This window comes from Myotis lucifugus, unplaced genomic scaffold (genome assembly GCF_000147115.1).
Source record: "Myotis lucifugus unplaced genomic scaffold, Myoluc2.0 scaffold_0, whole genome shotgun sequence".
Lineage (NCBI taxonomy): Eukaryota > Metazoa > Chordata > Mammalia > Chiroptera > Vespertilionidae > Myotis > Myotis lucifugus.
Genome location: NW_005871048.1, coordinates 61,192,099 through 61,208,484, shown reverse-complemented (window position 1 = coordinate 61,208,484; position 16,386 = coordinate 61,192,099). Strand labels below are relative to the sequence as shown.

At 43.6% G+C, this 16,386-nt stretch overlaps 1 protein-coding gene and 1 long non-coding RNA gene across 6 annotated transcripts in view; one reads left to right on the top strand and one right to left on the bottom strand.

Annotated features, from left to right (window-relative positions):
• MYO10 (myosin X) overlaps nucleotides 1–16,386 on the bottom strand; it is a 197,712-nt gene that overhangs the window by 124,395 nt on the left and 56,931 nt on the right. The gene's annotated exons all lie outside the window — the stretch shown is intronic.
• Nucleotides 2,717–5,148, top strand: LOC106696627. The gene is made up of 3 exons (XR_001347571.2): nucleotides 2,717–3,437; nucleotides 4,224–4,357; nucleotides 4,932–5,148. It is a non-coding gene; the product is annotated as an uncharacterized LOC106696627 (long non-coding RNA).

Below are 16,386 nucleotides of genomic sequence, written 5' to 3'. Positions count from 1 at the left end.
CCACTTCATCATATACAAGAACAGGAAAACAATAACACACATACCTCACAGAGTGGTAGGGAGATAGATCTTGGAGCTGAGTAAGCAACTCAGGTATTTCCACTGTGGGTCCTGTTATTATTATTAGTGATGTAATCTGATCTTGCCCTGACTGAAATTCTCACAGTTTGTTCCCAGTCACTCCCAGGATGAAGAGTAATCTCCCTAATGTGGTTTCCTGCCATGCCTTTCAGGAAGGCCGTTGCTGCTTCTCCCACCAAGCTGACTCCAGCCCTGTCTCTTGCCCTCTCTCCTACCCCTCCCACCTTCCACACTGTGGTACACCCTCCTGGGGTCCACCCTTCATACATCCTGGTCATTCCTCTTCCAAGTCTCAGCCAGCACACCCAGCCTGAGCCAGGGCCTTTCCCTCCCATCGCACCTTGCACGGAACCTCTCCTGTCACCACATTATACTGTGTCCTTTTCTTAAATCTTTATTACATTTACTGGGGTGACGTTATTGTACGTGACATTGGATAATAAAATTATATAGGTTTCACTTCTCCCAAGAAGACGGATATATGCAATCTCTTTCTCATCTCTTCCTAGGAACCAGGGTGGCAAACTTTGGGCTCCTGCTGGGAAGTGGCTGATTTCCTGGAGCAGCATGAGGTGGTTCTGGGGCTCCAGGTGGCCAGTGGGAAAGAGGGCAAGACAGAACAGTGATGTCTACAGCAGTCAGGGCCATGCTGCCGGCCTTGTACTGGACCAATCTGGGAGGACCAATCTCGTGAAAACCTCGGGGACATTATCGCCTACTGACACGTCTGGCACCACTGGCTTACTAACCGTCTGCTAAAGGGACGAGCACCAGCTGCCCTTCTCTGGTGCGAGGAGCATATAAGGAGCACCTTGCATTTGCATGTAAAACCTAACTCCAAAGGCCGAGTTGTAAATCAACATTTTATTCCCTGGCTGCCTTGCAACTGCCTAAAACTGAGTAATATTATAGTCATTCCTTAGCTGCTCTAAAGTAAAATGAAAAAGACACATTTGAGCCAAAATTGCACACATCTTGACGTTTTAAAACAAAGTCACAATCAATTTTATGAATCCTAGCTTTAAGCACTATGTTTTTTGCATGCTACTCACTTCCAAGTGGCAAGTAAGAGATATGAAGCAAGGCACTTATTAATCCAGTGAACAATGATAGAATGATTCCAGATTCAAGACTGAAACCCAAAGTCATTTTTGGCTGTTAGTTTGGTGAAATATCTACAGGGGGCCAAGGGGCCAGCTTGGCTCAAACTTATGGTGCAAGAAGCAGAAGAAACCAAGTCATCCATCCGGAAGATAATAGGAAAGGCCAGAAACGAAGTGCACAGCTTGGAACATGCAAGGATTCGTTCCCACACTGTCCCTGTATGCTAACCCAACCCCTACTGCCAAAGAAACCTCTGGCAATGTCAGGGAAATGCTACTTTAATTACTATAAGGATTAGGAGGAGGCAGTAGGCTGGAAAGAGAAAAGACTAAAAAAAATATGTCATTAAATGATGGCAACGATCCCTTTACTAGTAGAAATATATATTTAATAAGAAAAATTAATACTATGCACTGAGTTTTGGACCATGAACAACTTAAGGGGGCTAAAAAAATAATGCTTGCTTGTTTCTCCCTGAAAAGTATCAACAAAGATTTATTGTTCCTCTATCAATGTCTGTGAATGGATATAAGAGCCTTGCACACCTGCTGTAGGAAATCAGGTCCAAGCATCTAAAAGCCAGAGTACCTGAGGTTCAGAAAGACTGATGGAAATTTGGTTGGAGTCTTAGTCTTGGCAACAGGACAAAACCCGACACATTTCCAAATGCCACGAGGGGCTGACAGGAAAGCACCAGGCTGTGTACAGCAAGGCATCCTCAGTGTGGCCAAATCAGGTACACAGAGAGCTACAGCTCGGGCTGAAGTAGAAAACGCCAAGTCCTAAGTCTCCAACCATCACTTGCTTAATCTATAGTATACACAGTAATTGTGACAGGTCATTATAGTCCCTGGCATCCCACTGACCCCAATGCAACCCCCGGCTCACATTCTTGCCATGTCCAATCAAGGCTGCGATATGAGAGAGAAACATCCACCAGTTGCCTTCCCTACATGCCCCGACCAGGCATCGATCTGAAACCCAGGTATGGAACAGGCAACTTTTCGGTGCACAGGACGATGCTCAACCAATGAGCCATTCCAACTGGGCTGATATTTTCTTTAGCCAGTGGGAAATGTTTTCTTTAATATGGAAAAAGGTATTTCTTTAATCTATTAGTAGAGACACGACTAATAAACACTTAATGGATAAGTCCTCAAAAATCATTAAATGGAGTGAACTGAGAATTTTATTTCAGAAATATATGACAATAGGCCCTTTCTCAGGACCTTCTACTGCTAGAATGACCGGTCGCTATGACGTGCCCTGACCACCAGGGGGCAGATGCTCAACACAGGAGCTGCCCCCAGCCCACAGGCCAGCCAAGGAGGGTGCCAGTGGGGGCCCCCTGATTGCCCCGCTGGTTACCCTGCAGAGGGAGGCAACCAGCAGCGGCGGCGGCGGTGGGGGTGGGGGGTCCGGGCCAGCGAGCGGGAAGCACCAGGCCGGCCAAGGCGGGTGACAGTGGGGGGGCCCCCAACTGCCCCATCAGTTGCCCCACAGATCGGTCCTGATCGCTGGCCAGGCCTAGGGATCCTACCCGTACACGATTTTTGTGCAGCGGGCCTCTAGTTGTAAATAAGATGTTACAGGAACCAAATAGTATAGATCTTTTTTTAATGAACTAATCTCTCAAATACAGTATTTATTCAGGCAGAAATGATGTAAAACCAGAACTCCCGGAAACTTTTACACTGTTTTTGTTAACTCTGCAGAGGATTATAGGAAACTGAACTAGCTCCCAGGATAAGAATCCTGTTCGGGACTCATACCTCTTTAAGAGGATATACCTGCCATTCCAAATGACTAACTGTGAGAGCACCAAAAAGCACCACGATCGATTGAATGGGTGTTGTTGTTTTTTAAATCCTCCTCTAAAACGTGAAGACAAGCACTGGTGAGCACACTAGACCGAGAATCACTGTGAATGCCTAGGTGGGTAGTAGTGAGTCCCAGCAAAACTCAGAGATATGGCATCTGTGTAGTTCTCACACTGTCGGAGCATGAGACATTCGCAGAGTGCTTTAGCATGATCATCACTATGACATAAACAAAATCAGCACCGTCGCCTTGCTGTTCTGACTTGTTTCTGAAATTTCACTGAATACCTCACTAAGTCAGGGAGCCGTGTGTGGTACCAGAGACGGGACCTGGAGTTACAGAGTAAGAGCCAGAGCAGAGGCCAGGCTGAGGCTGGGCGGGGTGAGGGCCATCCTCCCGCTTTGGTGTGTCCAGGAATTCTCAGCAGAACTGTGAGTAGTGCTGCCATTTGGTCCCTCACCCAGAGGGTGTGACTGGGTAGAGGCTTGGAGTAGAGCCAGTAACTCAGGTGTTGGAATCAGCTATCAGGACGAGAGCAGGTGACAACTGGGAACCATTGAGCAGCACCTGAGACGACGATTGATCACTGTTATTACTGATGTACCTATGTATCTGGGTGTGACTGGATGGGGGAAGAGACTCCAGAAAAGGCGCCCTTAACAGCCAGCACGAACAGATGTGGGTCTGAATTCAGGGTGCTGCCGGCATATGCAGACAGAATCCACAGGACATTAGCCAACTGAATAGCTGGGAAGAAGGGCTTCAGGATCTGTGTGCTGGGTGACTTACCAGTACATTTGCAGGGAAACAAAGCTAGGAGGTGGAAGATTTCAGAGATTTTAGCAGCAATTCAGTGCTAGGTGGTTAGAAAAACAAACCAGCACCCATATTCAATATTCTCTACAAGTCCAGGGTTCAAATCCCAGTTCCCCCATGCCCTCTACTTTGGTGAACCACTTTGTTACAGTTATAGAGACCGTGTGCTTTAATTCCACAATTAGAGCAGGAGTCTGGGCGGCCGGGAGAAAGATGGGTGGGCCTGTGGGTAAGACGGAACTGGGGAGCACAGTCCAGCGGGCTCTGACAATTTCCCACTAACAGACTGTAACACAGCAATTAAGAAGGAAAAATAACACAGAAGAGCCTGAGCATTCCTGCCCTGAGAGACTCCCTGGTTTACATTTTACTCGCAACATATGATGTTTTCCTGCTCTTAGAAGCCCTTGTGGAAAGATACTATGGCCTTGGTACTTCCCGCCACAGGAACAGTGTGGCCCCTCCCACACCATCAGCTACATCCAATCTATATTGTTCACATGGCTTCAGAGGAGATGCTAACATTGCCAACATGGTACAATAAAAAACAGGCCGTAAGCCTTTATTTACAATGTCTGGCAGCTACAAATAAAGCTTAAACCAATGTATGCAGAGTTGGGGGAAGGTCCGACATACAAAGAGCTAACTTTGTTTAAAAAATAAAAAAAGAGGTGATTTAAAATGTTTAGAAGCTGCTTACATAACCCTAGAGACCCAGAAGGAGGTCTTATTCAGAAACAATGCACGTTTTCAAATGAATTCCGCTCGGAAGCCTTTCGCCGTGATATTAGGAGAATTAAGGTATTACGGGTAATTACTCTATGGATTGAGCTAAGCCCATTAAAATAGAGACCATATTTCTGGACTAAAGGTCAAAACAAATTATTAACAACACGAACAATTCTGTTAATCGGGCTAACACTCGACAGTAGGGCGGAATTTTCAGATTTTAGCAAAACGGCTTATAATGTCTTTACTTTGAACTGACACCAACATTTGCCTCTGCGAATTTAACACCCTTTAAATTATGCATGAGCAAGCATGAAACAGCGGGGATGAAGATTAATTTTCATGTGAAAATTTTAATTTTCCCTATTTCTCTGAGATAGAAAGGATGGTTATGTTTCATGAGCTCCACGGACCACCACGGCGGAGCAGCCTGTGGCCTGAGACACTAATAACTGATGCAGGCTCTCCTTCACCAAAGCCAAGTGCTCTTCGGACTTTAACAATAGAAGCTGACTTCTGTGCCAACTCTTCCCGCAAATGCTTTTCATCAATAAGCTTTTTTGCAAGTGTGTCTAATAATAAAGCCCATGATCTCTTTGTCCTGGCCTCATTATTCCAGGCCCAGGCAAGCTTGGGGGCCTGGAGTGTTTTGAACTGGTCGGGCACATAGTAGCCCACACTCGGGCACAGCCCTGTTCCCTGCTGAGATTAGCACAATATCTGATACCTAGACAAAGAGGACAGAACCATCGAAGCCATGAGACTAATCTTCTGGAGGGACTGTTAGGAGTGGGGGTAGTATTACACAATAAATAGATAATCAGGAGCAAGTACATCCTTGGTTTCACAGTATAAAAATAGGCCCTTAGAAAATAGCACCGCAGAGAAAACCCTCTACACATATCTGCACACTTCAGAAAATGTGGCCCACACCTGCCCAAGTTTAGAAAAGTGTAATTTCTGATGCATGTGTTGTCTGAGATGGGGGTTTCAGTCTGCTCACCTGCCTTTTGCCAAAAGCTCTTTTGTTCAAAATGTATTGACTCCGTGCCTGGCACGTTCAAGGAGCTGAGGAAATAAAGACAGAACTGGTCTCTCTGGGTGTGGTTTCGGCTGGCTGCCAGGGCGGCAGGGAATGGCTGCAGGAATGTATGAGAGCTGGTCAAGGGAAGGGGCGGATGAAGAAAATGATCCTGAACGTGCCCTAAAAGGTGCCATAACGAAGGTGCAGGGAGACCAACTCCACCAGGGAGATCACCTCCTCACAGGGGTCCCGGCACCTTCAGTGATATGACCTGACAGAAGTCAGTCCACTCCTCAGAACCTCCTATCTGTCCAAAGGCAGGAAAAAAACTCCCAGGTACAAGGCTGATGTGATCATCATCCAGGTGTTAACAATGCCCAGGTTGAAGGGACCTGGAAGAATGGGCATCGCTGTGCCAAGGTAAGATACCTGCTAACATTTGGCAGTGGGCCCATTGGCTCAATCATCAAACTGTCAGAGGCTTGTTTCCTTGGAAACCCTGCTATGGCTTCTGGTTCCATGTCCCTGTTTTGTCTCATTCTGCTAGTACTCTGAGCCCATGGCCATACATTCCTGCAGCCATTCCCTGCCGTCCTGGCAGCCAGCCGAAACCACACCCAGAGAGACCAGTTCAGCCCCAGCCTCCACACGTCACCAGGCTGTCCACATGCTCCAGTTTAAATCATGTTCTCCACTCCACCCCTACCTTCCAAATGCCTATGGCAATGACCTACTTCCAAGTATTTTTGTAACTCATATGTGTGTATCTACATGCACATAGATGCATATGCATATGTATCTCCAGATATACATATATAATTATGGCAATTCTTATCTGTATAATACGGCAATCAGCCCTCTGGGAAGTGCTCTTCAATCCCCATTTTATAAATGAGAAAACTGAGGCCCAGAGACCTTAAACAACTTGCCCAAGGTCAGTGTGTGGCAGGCAGGGCTGGGAGTCAAAGGCCCATCCATCAGAGTCTACTGTGGAAATGTGGCTTTTGTGCTACCAGCGTGCACCGTATTTTCCTGTTTTGAAATATGTTTCATTTGTATCCACAAGATCCTACAACTAGCTTATCTAACTTTGTTGTTGTTGTTGTTGACAGCATTACAGGTGTTCCCATTTTATCTCTGCCCCACTCCAGGCCCTCACCACATGATTGTCTGTGTCCATGAGCTATGCATAGATGCATGTAACTTCTTTGGTTAATCTCTTCCCATCCCTCTGTTCCCCCACAACCCCCTTTGAGCTCTGTCATTCTGTTTCATGCATCCATGCCTCTGGACCTATTTTGTAGGTCAGTTTATTTTGTTCATTAGATTCTTCGTATAAGTGAGATCATGTGATGTTTGCCTTTCTCCGACTGGCTAATTTTGCTTAGCGTAATAATCTATCTAAACAGTAGCTCCTGCCTGCCCACTGTTAAAAATCAAGTTATAAACGGAGCAGTACTTTAAAACTGCATCTATGCTAAGCACTTGGACTCTTTCAGTATAGCACATCAAATGTATATTGATGGGTAAAAACAGACTTTCTTTTTAAAGAAGTAAAATAGTCACAGGAAATGGGATGCCAACACTTAACCAACAGCTCCTCGGTCTTCTGAACTTCCATAATAGCATCAAAACTAGTTTGCACAAGTTAGGCAGAAGGGTTAAGTGAGGATACCAATAAATAATAATTACATGGTTACATAAGAACTTTAAATACTTAACCCATATTCCTTCATTATAATTTATCCCAACAAACAAAAGGACTGACGCACAAGAGGGAAAATTGGGCAAAACAAGAAAAGTGGGTTGTCCCAAGTCCCTCAATGAATCAGCCGCTGACCTAGGTGCAAATCACAATCAATTCCCTTCTCCTTGTTTTCTGCTCCCCTCAATCAACCTGAGGAACTCTGCTCCATATTTCTATCCAGTTGTCCCTGTGTACCCCTGAAATTATTCTTTAAATCATAATACTAGATAAAAAAAAATTTTCCAAGCAATTTTAGCTACCTTTTTTTTCTTTGAATAATTATCTCTTATCCAACTCAGGGCTGAGTATTATTCATAAATCACAGAAAAAAACATACATTTCACTGCTATCAGGTCCACATCCCATATTAACACAAATCTTTAATTTTCACATAGTTTTTCACTCTCAGAGCACCTCAGTGAACTAAGAGGAGCAGAGAACAATGATTCCTGAAAATAAAGATTCATCCAATGACTCCATGGTTTATCCACTACACTCTCTCCAACAATTTGCCTAATTAATTTTTTTATAGTCTCAATCAAAAAGGGTAAATGTGTCGTTATGAAAGTAGTTATAGTAAGAAAAGAGGAATATGAACAAACGAAGCAAGAAAACTTATTCAGTTTAATGTTTTGCTAGTTAATCTACCAGAACAGAAAGTCTACTTGTTTTCTGAAAAGCAAAAGATGGTCTTACACCATATTAACACAAAACTGGCACAAACAGAATTCTATAACCCAATCTACACTCAATGACTAATTCCAACTTTCCCCTGGTATATCAATTTTTGTCCTAAAAGTGTGTCAACCCAAGTACGAAGCTAGGTGAAAATTACTGCAACACTAAGAGCTTGAGTTATATTGACTGGATTATTCTCAGTTAGCGGTGTTTAAAGCCAGCTCTGAAGAACTCCAAGTTTCACAGAAACGAAGGGGTTGTTTCTGCCCACTCCTCCTTCTATTGTCTATAAAATCTATGAACTTCCAGTAACATTGTATTTGAACAAAATAATTCCAGATATATATATATATATATATATATATATATATATATATATATATATATATAAATAACTCTCTTAATTATCCTACCAAAACCTATAACTGAAGCCATAACTAGCTGCATTAAAATGATCAAAACCTTTATCTTTAAGCAAAAGGAATGAGAGTAATTTTAAATACCTGCTACAGAACTAAACCTCTTGCTGAGACCAGGCCCAGGAATCACAAGCCTGGGGTTGGAATTGCGTTTTCTGTTCTTGAAGCAAAAGATCCCTATTGTTGAATTAACTGCAGCAGGGACTCCAAACACTTAAGTGGGGCTGCTCATTATCAGTAGCCAAACAAGAAGTATAAGACAATGGAATGAATTTTTCCTAAAGCTTAATTTCTTCCATTTAAAATGTTATCCTCGCCAGAACCGGTTTGGCTCAGTGGATAGAGCGTCGGCCTGCGGACTGAAAGGTCCCAGGTTCGATTCCGGTCAAGGGCATGTACCTGGGTTGCGGGCACATCCCCAGTAGGAGGTGTGCAGGAGGCAGCTGATCGATGTTTCTCTCTCATCGATGTTTCTAACTCTCTATCTCTCTCCCTTCCTCTCTGTAAAAAATCAATAAAATATATTTTAAAAATAAATAAATAAAATGTTATCCTCCTTTAGGGTGAAATTATGTCCTTCAACACACTGAAAGTGTATTAAAATTGTCTTAAAAAATAAAATGATGGCCCAGGAGTTATGAAATATAAAAGATGGGCAAGCTCTCTGCTGGTCTCCTGGAATTTCTGGGTGGAGAAAACCAAAGGCCTGGGAACCAAGGGGCTACAGCGTCCAGGCACCAGAGAACAGCAAATGCAGACTGATCATGGCTAAGTGTTCTCATGGGGTGTATTATTGATTTTGTTTTCAAAGTAAAATGAGGCGAAGCTACTGAAGGACCAATTAGGACATTACTATCTTTAAGTGTCGTAAGACTAAAAGGATTCAAATGCAGTTTCCTTCACAGCAAGCTTTTCGCAACACTGAAAACCACTTTGAAGTCACTGAAGGGTGACAGCCATTTCTGGGTGTGAGACAAACTGTACTAGAATGGGCCTGCCAAGTCCCTTTTCGATGCCCCGCCCCCCGCCACCCTCCAGCACCACACACACCCAAGCAGAAAGGCTCAGAGAGTCCATTACTATAAAGAGAAATTTCCTAGATTCTGGTCATAGTGAAAGCACAGATTTCACTGATCATCTTCCAACGTCTTTATTATCTTGGTTCTTTGTTGTCAAAAGTACAGGCACACCTCGTTTTTACTGCACTTCACAGATGTTGCAATTTGTACAAACTGAAGGTAAGACCTTCTACCAGCAAAAAGGTCACCCCCTCCTTTATTGCAATCCTCACTTCATTACAGAGGCCTGGACCTGAACCTGCCCTACAGGTGTGCCTGCAGCTAAAAGAGGATGAAGAGAAGCCGGTGGCCACAAAGAGGTTCCTAACTGGCCAGCTGGTATTCAAAGGTGGGGAAAGTCATCACTGTGCAGGGCCTGCCATTGGGACGACTCTTCATAATACCCGGCGGGCACTGAGTATCTAGGATGTGAGCACATCCCTAGGCACCTCACGCACTCCCTCCCTCTTCCTCCAGCCGCCCCTGAAAGACCAGTATTCCCACCACCATCTCCCAGATGGAAAACAGAGAATTAATGTCATGTAATTGTCCAAAGTTGTCCAAAGTCGGGGGCAGTCATAGCGAGGACTCCGCCCTCTATCACCAGTCACATCTGATCTCTAAGATGCTCTTCTTCAGGCCAATCAAGATAAATCACGTCCCCGTGCCCTCCACACACTTGTAAGCAAGTCGAGAACACAGAACTCATCTCCATTCCTTCATCCATTCAGGAGTTATTGAACAGCGCCTGGGTGGCACCGTTCTGGGAGGTGACACAGAGGAACAAACACGGTGTCCACCCTCACAGAGCACAGAGTCCAGGAAGGGGGACATGCACAACCACACACATTTCTCAAGGTCCCTGAGAAATAGTAAAACATCCAAATGGGACTCAGATGGGACTCATATCACAGAGAAGACAGTGTTGGCATGAACTGAGTTTCACTGATACTCAGAACCCTAATGAAAGGCAACCACAAGAAAGGAAGCGTCCTCCGGCTCAGCGTTTCCCAAAGTGAATGTGTGTTCCTTAATGAGCACTAATCTTATGAACGGCTTCTCCTGAGGTTTGCGCAGCATTAATAAGCAAAGCACGAAACATGTTTCTTTACCTGCAGAAATTATGAGTAAATGCGTGCTCTTAATTTCTGAGAAATAATGTAGCCTTTCCCACACTTGATGTAACCCACCCCGCACCTGCGTCTCTCCAACTGTCGGTTAGGACTGGTGCTCCCTAGTTGTCTGTGGGGAACACTATTAGCTAATACTGCCTTCAGTGAACCGCCTGGAGCTGACACCTACTTATGAGCCACAGAAGGAAGGACCACTCTCTCCTCCAGACTCAAGGGCCAGCGTCTACACCAGCATCATCACCAGTGGGACTGGTCCTGGTTCACATCATGGACAATGCTGCTTAGGAGCCAGTGCTAGGAGGTAGAGACCACGGCTCTTTCTTCAATTCTGCCCTGGGCATGAGCATACTTTGTGGGCACAAGAGTTTTCTCAGCTACTTTGGGAAACACGGATATTATTCAGGAAGGTTAATTAATAGCAACTAGAAAAGGTGCCCTTAAAGTCTTTTTGCGAATTAATTCTTTTTAAAGCATTTTTTTCTCCGTCCACTTGATAACAGGAAAATACCTTCAGTCCATAATCTGCCATGACACGCACTTACTGATCGCTCCAAACGAATCTGCAGCTGGGCCCCGGTGGAGATAGCATCCCCTCCCCCACCGCAAAGAAATAGAATGGCTTTTCCACAGGTAACTAAAAATAAATTCAAAAAATGGCTTGTAGGCATAATCTTAAGAGTAACTGATTAACTCAAAAGTCAGTTATAACTAAAATTTTATTAAGGGCAGAGTCTATGTATGCCACCTAAATAAGGTACACACCTATAAAAGCACAAACTAGCAAAGATAAAAGCTAAGTTTGAATCAGGAGGGTAAATTTCAAGATTGCTGCAGAGTTTGTGTTTGGGAGAGAAAACATTATCCCACAACACATTCATGCACCAAAATATCTCAAGATCTAACACTCTTTCCCTGTATACACTGAAATCAAACCATGGTTCCATGATTCAGACATAAGTTAAGCATCTGGAACAAAAATAAAAAGATTAACAACAAATTTAGAGAAGCATTCAATGGTGTTAAATAAGTGTTCTTTTTTTCAGAGAACACTTGTTCACAAAATATTTGACCTAGTAAACTTGGTCATGGAAAAAAAAACATCAACTTATTTATGTTCTTCCCTACGTGGTTTGAAACCTCTCCAACATTTAAAAGCAGTTAACATACACACCAGCCCATACTAAAGAAATTAAGATGGCAGGCTGCGTACATCTGCTTCAATCTGAAAACAAAAGGCAGAATAAAAGCATGTAAAAGCAGATGGCTTAGACTTTCTCAACACAGAGTAACCGAGAAGACTGACATCAAACTGTTGATTCAGCAAGTCTGACCCTCGTGGCAACTTTAGACCCGGCATTTCCATAGACAAAGGAATGCTTTTAGGTGAGTAAAAAATTAATTGGTCTTCACCAATATCCCTCGGCGTATCAGTCATTCTGCCCAGCCCAGCAATCGTAGTAAAGATGTTTTATCAGAAAGCACCATCAATTCCTTCAGCTATTTCTTGTTTATACTGGCTTGACATAGTCAATCTGACATTCCAACTCCAATCCAATACTCAGCTTGTACTTTTTTGAAAAAAAGAATTTTCAGAAAGCAACGTAAGAGAAATCCTCAGCTAAAGAGCCTAACAGTGCCATTAGCGAATGGAATGGACACTGGCAGGGAGAGAGATGGTTATAAAGCCACTGTATAGGTAAGCACAAGCTAAAGGCAATTCTGACACCTCTAAAAACAGTGGTGGGAGATGAGGGGTTGGTGGGGAAGAAGTGCATAATGCATTCTGGGTTTTTCCTGCCATGCAAAATGGCTTTTAACTACAAAGTAGACAGCAATGAAACCTTCATTTCTACCCTGAGGTCCATTTTACATTTCTGAAGGTGAAGTCTTTCCCAGGGAGAGAATGAAAAGTGGCCATTCTGTTCAGGTGGTTTTTGTTTTTTGTTTTTCCTCTAGAGAGGTGGCCTGAGGACTCTCCCCCAGCTCCCTAGCCTTGTTTTACACGGCAGAGTCAGGCCCCGGTACTGACAGACCCGAAACTGCTTCTGTCTATGCAACGGAGAGGACGTGGTAAGAAATTCGATCTTTATAAATGACATTTTAAAAATTGGTATTTTGGGTTGCATGATTGTTATGATGATCAACATGAGACCCACCAAATGAAAGTGCCTTCCGAACAGGGGAGAACTATACGAATGTCAGCCTTCTGCAAGACTTCCTCACACACCACCTCGTTCTAGTGCTCACAGGGATAATGGGAGGCAGTGACCTTTCGAGGTAAGGGCTGCAAAATTGTGATCATGATTTCTCTTTTATTTGCCAAATTGGGTCCTCTGGGAAGATTAAATAATAGACACTTAGAAAAAAACAAGTAGCAGTTAGTACACAAACATATGCTGTTCCTGGTTAATTTAGTGAAGAAATCAGAATTTGCTAACCATTGGTTAGGATGGACGAGAATAGAAAATAGAGACAGTACAGATGTGGTGAACAAGCCCTATAAAAACCAAGTCTGCAAGTAAGTTGAGGCACATTAAGTGAGAAGCACAGTTGAGGGTATAGATTAAAAAAGGACCCAAAGTAACAAAAAATAGAGATCTAAGTCAGAGGAGACATTTACTGATTACTGTCCATGAATGATTTTGCATAACGGCTTAATCGTGGATATATAAAACAGCCCTGCTCTCTCCATGCGTATGTACATCAACTCGTTCATCATTCAGGGCCTTATTTTGAGAGTTACCCTAAATACATTCATTCACAAGGGTTAATTGGGCAGCTGGTACCAAAAAATTAACTCACTCTTTTTGCTTCTGATTTTCAGACATCACTTGAATTTCTTTTCTTTTCTTTTTTTTAAATATACTAATTTATTGATTTCAGAGAGGAAGGGAGAGGGAGAGAGAGATAGAAACATCAATAATGAGAGAGAATGATTGACTGGCTGCCTCCTGCACATGCCCCACTGGGGATCGAGCCTGCAACCCAAGCATGTGCCCTGACCTGGAATTGAACTGTGACCTCCTGGTTCATAGGTTGACGCTCAACCACTGAGCCACGCCAGTTGGGCATGAATCTATGATTTCCTGTCGTGATTCCCTCACCAGCACCACGTCTTTGGGTTCCTTCGTGTTAGTCTCCAGGCCTGACCTAGCCGCCCCTCAGGACCCTCAGCGGGAGATGGCCAGCAGAACCATTCAGGCCCGATCCAGAATGAAAACCCTTCTTTGCTCCCAATGCCTGTTCTCTCTCTCAGGTGATTTAATTTAAGCACTCCGAGCCAACTCCACTCACTCATACATCAAATGACTCCACAAAACTAGACGGTCCTCTATGTCCTTTACTCCCCCAAGGTCCCCGTGTTTAGCAGATACTAAAAAATGCTGGGATTAAAATGAGCTGTGTGAACCTCCTGGGAATTTTCCCCAGGAATTCCTCAAAAGCCTTTGCCAGGCAGCCACAGAGGAGCTGAGGAAAAAGAATAGTAAGCGGTACCCATGGGGATCCCTGTGGACTGGTGAGGGTGGGACTAGCAGGAAACGGTGATGACTTGAGACACCACTAAGAAAATCTCAAAAATCCATGATAAAAAACTTCATTTCTTCAAGCTACACCTTCTCTAAAAGTCGCTACCCTGCTACAGCATCGTCAAATGTCCCGGCCGCCTGCAGCGATTACTGTCCATGGCGTCGAGGTCAGGATGTTATAACACAGTCTCACCTGCACAAGGAAAGATGTGTGACCCTCTCTCACCAGCCTGAACAGAGAGGCAGCGAGAACATGACTCCGGACAGCCCTCAGGTCTAAAGCCTAGGGCATCACCACTCTCTCAAACAGGACAGGGGCCAACTCTTTCTTCTCAATGGCTAAGCACTCCAGCCTCCCTGCTGCTCTCCAACCTGTCAAGGTCCTGTGTCCCGAGAGCTGGCAGCGCAGGAGGGTCATCCCGTCTGGACTGAAGTCCATTCTTCCAGGAGGAAAGAATGGCTGGTCTGCACGAGCTAAGAATCCTATGGGCTTGACTTAACCTCCTGGCTAAGTAACCCACTCCCTGGGCTGCTTCTGGGGAAAACGGTCTCTATACCTATGATCTCTCAGTCTTCCCAGAACGATATAAACAGCATTAAGCCCATTTTTGGATGTGAGGCCATAACCAGAAATACTACCTAAGAGAAAGTCTAAACTGTTGCTATAATACAAGTAAGAATTATCTCACCCTAGCTGGTTTGGCTCAGTGGATAGTCGGCCTGCGGACTGAAGGGTCCCAGGTTCAATTCCGGTCAAGGGCATGTACCTTGGTTGCGGGCACAGCCCCAGTGGGGCGTGTGCAGGAGGCAGCTGATCAATGTCTCTCTCTCTCTCATATCGATGTTTCTAAGTCTCTATTCCCTTTCCCTTCCTCTCTGTAAAAAATCAATAGAAATACTTTTTTTTTTTAAAAAGAATTTTCTCATGGCCCTCAATTCTTATCCTGATCTCCAGCCTACACATCAAAATATCACACGTTTAATATTTCTAATTTAATTTTAGAAATATTAAATGTGTGACCAGTATTAACTGTATAAAAAGTGGCTACATATGGCTCGCCATTCTTTTGCTATCTTTTATATTTTTCTTTCTACTTAGCTTTAAAAGACCACTCCTTTTCAATACAATGTGGCATATCTATACGATGGAATATTACTCAGCAACAAAAAGGAATGAAGTACTGATACATGCTAGGACATGGATGAAATGGACGAACCTTGAAGACATTGCTAAGTGTAAGAAGCCGGTCACAAAAGGTTGCAAACTGTATGATTCCATTTTTATGAAATGTCTGGAATAGGAAGATTTGTGACGACAAAAAGTACTTGCCTACGGATGGGAGGGGGGGTGAGGTGTGATAGGAGGGTTTAGGGTTGATGGCTAAGGGGTACAAGGTTTATTTTTTTTTTTTTTTTTTTTTTTTTTGGTTAGTGAAAATGTTCCAAAATTGATTGTGCTGATGATTGCACAACTCTGTGAATATAGTAAAAGCCATTAAGTTGTGTACTTAAAATGAGTAAATTGTATTAAATTAAAAGAAAAAATAGTCCTTTTCATTTCAGATCAAAGCCCAAAGTTATGAAAGTTATTAACTAATCATATCGTAGGTGCTAACATGCAGCTACAACCTCTTTTACTCTTTTAGCTAAAAGTAACATCTGTGAACTATTTTAAAATATCCATCAAAGAAAGCAAAGAGCCGACCATGTTTACTTCTGAGTATAACTTTCCTCAAAAGACAGGAATTCTTTTCTCTGTGGCACTGACACCACTGCAGGAATGTCCCCAACAGGGAACCTCCAAACCAAGAGTGGGGTTCGGATGCTGACATCTACTCTCACTAGTGACACTTCCAGTGAAAGTTCATGAGGCCCGGGTACTATCTTCTAAGGCAAGTTAAGTCCTTCTGATGAAGGGTGTGGGGGGGAGTGGGGGGATGAAGCACAATACATTTGTTAAATTAAAAAGAGGCTTAAATTGTAATTACGAACATTTTTTAAATCGCATTATGCTAAGTGAAATAAGTCAGTCAGAGAAAGATAAATATCACATATCTCACCCATTTGTGGAATATAATGAACAACATAATCTGATGAACAAAAACAAATCCAGAGACAGAGAAGCATCAATCAGACCGTCAAACCTCAGAGGAAAGGTAGGGGAGGGTGGGGGTAAGGGGGAGAGATCAACCAAAGGACTTGTATGCATGCATATAAGCCTAACCAATGGACACAGACACCAGGGGGGT